We start from the raw sequence: 8,007 nt of genomic DNA, 5'->3' as shown, positions 1-8,007 counted from the left end.
AGAATGGTCTGTCTTGATTAAAGTTCTTTCCTATTTTGGTTTTAATGATGATTTTCGTGATCTTATACAATAATGCATCAGTACAACCCAGCTATCAGTCATGATCAATTGGTCTCCTTGTGACACTTTTACTCCAACAAGAGAGATTAGGCAAGGTGATCCACTGTCACCTTACCTATTTATACTGGCTATGGAATTTCTCTCAAGACAACTCACAACAGCACAACAAGAAAAAAAATGTATTACATTGGTTGCTTTATCTCCGACCATTAACCATCTTGTTTTTCCAGGTGATTGCTTGATCTTTAGTCAAGCAAATGTCACTTCAGTTAACAACTTATTGGAGCTACTTCAAAACTTCAGCTCACAGTCAGGACATGTTATCCACTTTGAGAAAAGTGTTGTCTACTTCAACAAAAAAAAAAGACAGATGTTGCAGAGACACTCAAACAAATTCTTGGAGTAAAAAGCATGAACTCTAAGGAGAAGTATTTAGGTTTACCTCTCATCATTAGTCACTTAAAACAGGAGTCCTTTAAAAATATCAAAGAAAATTTTGAAAGAAGATTTAATGCTTGGTCTTCTATTTCTCTTTCATAGGCAGGCAGAGGCACAATGATTAAGCATGTTCTCAATGTTGTTCCTGTTTACCAAATGGTAACTTTTAAGTTACCAGAAAATATGCTTCAGCGACTTACAAGCATTGATAGGAAATTCTTTTGAGGATATCATAACAACAGAGGTCATAATCCTACAGCTTGGATGAATGTTTGCAGACCCACCAAAATGGGTTGTCTAGCTTTTAGAGATCTGAAAAAGCTTAATTTGGCTCTTCTCGCCAAATTGGCTTGGAGAATATGCAGTGAGCCTGACACTCTAATGACCCAAACTCTCTCAAGCAAATACTTCAAAACTGGAGATTTACTTCATCAATCTATCACTGTTAAAAATTGCTCCTACATATGGAATGGGATTTCGAAAGGTCTAGAAAATTTTCAACAGAATAATTTCATGGAAATTAACAATGGCAGGAAAAAAATAATATGGAAAGACAGATGGATACCTGGTATGCCTCATCCTCCTACTCCTCAAAATGACTTTTTTAGGTTTTATGCATTTGTTGAAGAGCTAATGGTCCCTGAACCTGCACAATGGAACATTCATCTTATCAATTCTTTATTTGATGCTGACATTGCACTCAAAATTCAAACACTTTATATAGACAATAGTAAAGAGGACACCATGATCTGGATGCCTGCAAAAGATTGACTTTCTCTGTGAAAAGCACTTACAAAATGATGTCTTACAATGATAGAGAAGTTCGAGTATATGGAAGAATAATTGATAGGAAATTATGGAAAGCTCTCTGGAGTTGTAAAGCTGCTCAGAGTATTAAAAATTTCACATGGAAATGCATAAGGGAACTACATTCAACTAAATACAAGAGGGAAATGTTCAACAACAATCTTGAAGCTAACTATGATGTTTGTGGTTGTAAAGAAGAAACAATAAAACATATCATCTTTGAATGTATACATGCCAGGGCAGTATGAAGGTATATTAACATCAACATAGATGCATTCAGAGATAATTGTAACACAGTCTCTGAATGGGTGACTAGCTGGTTTTCTTCTTCTAATCACAATAAGGAAGATAGATGGCTTTATTCCCTTATGATCGGAGATTAGATAATATGGAAGGATCGTTGCGATGTTGTTTTCAAGGGAGTTTCACTTAACCCTTTTAACACAGTACACTGAATACATTATCATCTTGTGTCTCATATGCATGAATCTCATAATGTTGTTTTAATAAGTACTAAATTAACTAGATGGAAACCTCCATTACAAAATACAGTTAAATTTAATGTAGACGGCTCTTGTGATCTTGATACTAACCAATTTGGAATTGGTATTGTTCTGCGTGTTTCTACAGGTCGATGCATTAGCACCAAAGGAACCTATGTAAATGGAGCACTAAGTCCATAAGCTATTGAGTGTATAGCTATACGTGAGGCGTTACCATGGGAAGAAAGCTTAAATCACACGAGGATACAGATAGAGGCAGACGCAAAGCTTGTTATACAATCCATAAATGGCCATTCAATTGTCATCCAATGGGAGAATAGGAATCTAATAAAAAAGATTAAGCACTTAAGTTCTAGTTTTAATTTACGCACTTTTGATTATGTCAGTAGAGATGAGAATCAAGTGGCTGACGCGTTAGCTAAGTCAGCTAGAGAAGCAAAAATATCAATTGAATGTTTTAGTATTGACTCTGCTATATGTAATCTCCTAACAGGAGATCAAAACTCTATTCATTAATAAATAAAAAAAATCTTTATAAAAAAATAACAAGAAAAAAAACAAAATTGATACACGATTTGTCGAATAAGAATTCACAAATAAAAGGAAATAACATTAAGAAAAACACCATAAATATGTGCTTTTTACCTTAGCCTTTGAACCGCTGAGATGATATTATCAAAGATCAATTCATGTTGGACTGAGTTTTAATCTCCTTACCTAGAATCATATCTTGCTAATCGGCTAATGCAAATTTCTGCTTGTGCTAATTTTACCGGTGTTAAAGATTACATAGACAAAACATCTTTTTAGAAATTTTGGGGTGGGATTTAGCCTAGGTAAGCCACCCCCTAATACCGTCCCCGCATAGAATCTAAATACAAATTTAAATTTAGCTTTGATAATCATTTCCAGTGGTAGTTGTATCCATATCTATTTTGATATACTTGTTGCTTATGCATAGAAACAAAATCTAAAAAAATAATTAAAATAATAAAAAATTGATGACATGCGTATGGATGAGAGTCTCCAAAAACCCATACTCTCCTCAAACTAAAACTTTCACGTCATATTAAACTTTGAGTATCCAAGCACCACTGGAGAGGTTTTTTTTGTTGGGAGTTTCTAAAATCCTAGGTGGGATCAACAATTTTTAAATCCCATACTCCATTGGAGATGCTCTTATGCAGCAATAATTAGGCATCCTGATGCTAAATTTGTAGTCGCTTTAGCTGGGTGTTCTATTGTTGTGTTTGAGGATTTTTTTTCACACGCTTCCAAGTATCAAGAAGGGCTTAGAGCGAATCACGATGTATGTAGTTGCGTAATTTCCCACAACTACACCCTTGTAATGATAATAACACAAATCTTAAGTCATATTGATAAGTAGTAATTATATAAGTGTCCCTCCATTTCATGGTTTCACAAATACCCTTATGACACGGCAAAAATACCCTTCTCAATCCATAAGCCCATCATGGTCCATTAAGGATTATGCAACTTTACATAAATATCCTCCTATATATTTATTAATTTAAATGAATTATTAACAACGTGATTAAAAACAAAAATAGAGATAGAGAGAGAAGCCGTAATCCAGCTCAAAAAAAATCTGGAAAAAAAATTCAATTATTTTTTTTCTAAAAATCTAGTGTTTGATACAACATAATATAGTTTCTTAATAGGTTTCTTATTCTGCGGAATCTGTATTCATCGATTTAGTCAATCAAATCTGAAGATTTGAAAACGTTTTCTTTATCAACAACAGAATCAACAGCATCTGCTGGATCTGTTTTTCTGAAACAAATTGGTAATGGTGATTCGTAATTTAAGATAAATATATATGTGTATGACATTTGCATGTTCAATTCGGAGTTTCTAAATCTTCATCTTTGATTTCAGTTTTATTTCGTATTTTTTGTTGCAGAGATCGTGCTTTCGAGAAGCTTGAATTTGTGTGTTTGATTTAATAGATTCATTGGTTGATTTACATATCGTGATTCATCTCTTAAACATGTAATATTCAATTTTTCATTTTTCGGTTTTTGATTTTGAATTTGTTGTTTTATTTAGATCTGTTACTATGAATCAGTTCTTGTTTTTTACTTAGGTTTGTTATTATGAATCCGTTCTCGTCATGGTTTTAGCTTCAACGAAATCTCTATGAACTATTCCTCATGCATGATTTATGTTTATTTATTTGATGAATTATTAGAGAATAGTGAATGTTGATAAATCAATTTTGGCATCAATTAGAAGTTAGAAGTTAGTGTAATCAATCAGAAGTTAGAAGTCAGTGTTGATAAACTCATTTTACATATACCTGAGTTAGTGTAACCATGTTTTTTGTTGATAAACTCAGTTTATATATCTGAATTTGCATACTCAATTTGCATAGTTAACATTCAGTATTGAATATAACTTTCACGAGGGGGCGCAGCCTCCGGGTGATGTGCGGCGTAATTGAATTTGTAGCTAAGGTTAGGTTTAGGCTGTTTTCTTATGGTTTGCATTGAAATTTATAACATGGAGCATATATATTTCATGTAGCAGGTTAAAGTTTGCACTGATTTCATACCAATCTGATGTATGATGTTGTTTATGTTGTTTTTTTGTAGCAAATTCTTCGTTGTTAACATAGTTGTTTCATTGTTTGACACTGGAAATTTGTTCAATATTTTCAGATTATTGTATCAACATTGGTTGTTGATGCAGGTTTACTTGATCAAATTTCACTGTTGATACAAGTAACTGTTGGAGAAAATAATTTTTAATAAAGGATGTTTTGGTCTTGATGTAGTTTGATGTAATGACCTAATGGTCTAAAGATACTTACTCATTTTTGTGAGTGAATGAAATGATCCTTTAGTCCCACGTAGTGGAAAACTAAAGAGGAGTTCCACTATATAACAATTTGCTTATGGATATATTGACAAACGGGGGTGGAAGGGGTGGGCCGAAATACACAGGTTTCGACCCTTCTACATGCGCGTATACCATGAACCAAGTCACGTGTCTACTAGAATTTATTTTTGTAAATTTTTCTGTAGGAAGTTAATTCCAAAAATATGTTCTTAATAGTTTTATCTATGGGAGAATTTCTTTTCCACGTTTAATTGTTTTACAAGAAACAAAAACTTGATTTACAAGAAATCTGAAACCCTAGAGGTTAATTTTCTTATATAAATACTAAAGGTTTTCATAGTTGAAAAACATACGAAGTGCAGCCTACTTTATTTATTCTTTTTTTCATCTTTTTTATTTTGTGCGACGTGTTTTTCATCCAATCCATGTTGCTAAGTTCAAGTGTAGGTAGCTGGCGTTATGCTAACACGAGCTACATCGGGCAGTCTCATCCTGGACATACCTTCGCTGTGAGGGGTTTATCATTGCTCAATCTTGAGCATACCCCCAAACTAATGTGTTAAGGACAATTTGTCGAACCTGTGATTTTTCCCTATTCAATTTGTTTGTAGTAAAGTTATTTTCGTTCAGTCCTTTATATCTAACGAGTTGTTCATTGTTGCAAGATAACAACAATCTTAACACATTACTCATTCTTGTAACAATGGGAAATAACGACGTAGAAAGACCACAAAAGTTTAACGAAAATGATTTCAAGAGATGGTAATCCAAGATGTTTTTTAATCCGAATCATCATGAATTAGACTCAGTACTGGTTCCTTTTGATGAATTGATGAATAATGAAGGTTTGATTAAGGAGGAGCATGAGTATTAAAGGAGGTCTAATTTTCTGGCTAAAAATCATATCATGAATGGTTTGGAAGATGCGATGTATGATTTTTACAATGTTAAAGATAATTTCAGTGCTTATCATTTATGGACTGCGTTAGAAGCAAAATACCAACCTGAGACTGCAGGGAGTAAGAATTTTCAGGTGTCGAAGTTTATGGATTTCAATATGATGAATGACAATCATGTTGTTGATCAGTTCCTTGAATTTCAGCAAATCATTAACGAGATGATGGTTGAAGGTATGGTTATTCATGAGACGTTTCAAGTATCTTCCGTAATTGAGACGTTACCATCTTCTTGGACGGAGTATAAGGAAATCTAAGACATGAAACTGGTGAGACAAACATGGTTGAATTGGAATTGAAGATTCAAGTGGAAGAATTTTTGTGCTCCAAGGATAAGAACGTGTCTTCTGCAAGGGACATGAGTAACAAAGCTCATGTGACTGAACACAAATATTCTAAAGATGGAAAAGGTGAGAGTAAAAATCGTAACTCTAAGCGTGGTCCTCCCAAGAAAGGTACGTTTAGACAACCATAGTCTAGGATTACTAAAATTAAGGGTACTTGTTATGCGTGTGGAGTTACTGGCCGTATGGAAGATCACTGTATACATCGTAAGGAAAAGAAGGATAATGCTAACTTGGTTGAAAAGAACAAGGACGAGTTTTCTGTTATAGTGTCTGAAATTATTTTGGTGACCAATGTGATGGACTGGTGGGTAGACTCTGGAGCTACCAAGAATGTTTGTGGAAACATAGACATGTTCACCTCCTACCATAGGGTAGGGGAAGGCGAAAAACTCTATATGGGTAAGTCATATGCATCAGAGGTTGCAGGAAAAGGAAAGGTCGTTGTGAAGCTTACATCTTTCAAGACTCTTACATTGAATGAAGTTCTTCATGTTACCTTCAATAAGAATGTCAAAAGAAACTATAATCCCTTAGAATGAATCCTTCAGACCTAGTTGATATGAAGTTAGTTCAAACAAGAGTTGGTAAGAAATTGTTTGTTACTTTTATAGATGATTGTACAAGGTACTATCATGTTTATTTTCTTTGAGGGAAGGACGAGATCAGATAGAACTCCATATGAGTTATGGAAAGGTAGAAAACCATCTTATGCTTACTTGAAAGTGTGGAGGTGCTTGGAAAAGGTGGTCATCCCTCCTCCTAAGAAAACTAATATAGGAACCAAAACCGTTGATTGTGTTTTTATAGGGTATCCTGAGTATACTAGTTCTTATAGGTCTATAATTTTGATTTCTGAAATTTGTGACATAGGGTTGAATACTATCATGAAGTCTAAGGATGCTGATCACTACAAGAAAACTTAGATTGCAATGCAGCTTCAGAAAGTAATTGTATTGCACCTTCAGAAATGGATTTCATTGCATTGTAGGGTCCAATTATGGGAACTTATTTATACAGTAGAAAAACGTTTTTTTAAACTATATTTTTTTATCAACGTCGAATCAAAATCATAAAATATGTTAGTAATTAACACAACTTGCAAAGTCATTACCGTTACAGTGAATCGTCAACGTTTGAAGTCGTTATTCTACATGTTACAAAGGATAGACACGTGGTAAACGTCAAACGTTACACTCAGCTGTTACAAATCGAATCGTTAGAGCAATTGTTATATCCGAGATGTTACAATCAATCATCAACGTTTGAAGCCGTCATATTACACGTTACAGATAATTGACACGTATGATACGGTAACTGTTACACTGAACTGTCATGTTAGTGAATCGTTACAATAACTGTTAAACATTATATGTTACAATCAACTAAAACAACGATTAAAATTATTGTTGTAGCTGTTATAAGAAAATGACAGGTGGCAATAAACCAACCGTTACACATAAAATCTCTGTTACAGTATCTGTTACATTGAACTGTTACAGTCTAACTGTTACGACATACACAATAACAATTATCCGTTACAACAAAATGATATCAGATAAATCTTGTGCTGACTAGATAACCGTTGGTGTATTTATTCCAACGAATGAAACTTTCATTTAATAAAAATTTATTGTAGTGAAATGAACCGTTGAAAAATTATTGTAACACTAATTATAAAGGCACATTTCCAACGTTTTTTTGACGTTACAATATATAGATACCAACGTTTTTTCAACGCTACAAAATCTCTGATTTCGTGTAGTGTAAACACCCAACCAAATCTCTCACACCATATCGAGAGTTACGCTTACCTACCCTCCCATTAGCCGGTGAACAAAACCCTCGCTCCTGATTGGCTGAAAAACAAGTTAGCCCGGCTCCTTACATTTCGTGGCCGTTAATTGGAAATCAAATTGATTCGATCTTATGCTCCAAATTAAGCGATGATGTTCACCCTCTTTTTGTGTTGGATGTCGATGAAACCCTTAATCCTGATTGGTTGAAACTTTTAGAAAAATTCTTACACTGTGTTTA

This window comes from Papaver somniferum, chromosome 6, assembly GCF_003573695.1.
Source record: "Papaver somniferum cultivar HN1 chromosome 6, ASM357369v1, whole genome shotgun sequence".
NCBI classification, from domain to species: Eukaryota; Viridiplantae; Streptophyta; class Magnoliopsida; order Ranunculales; family Papaveraceae; genus Papaver; species Papaver somniferum.
Note: the sequence above shows the minus strand (reverse complement) of the source record.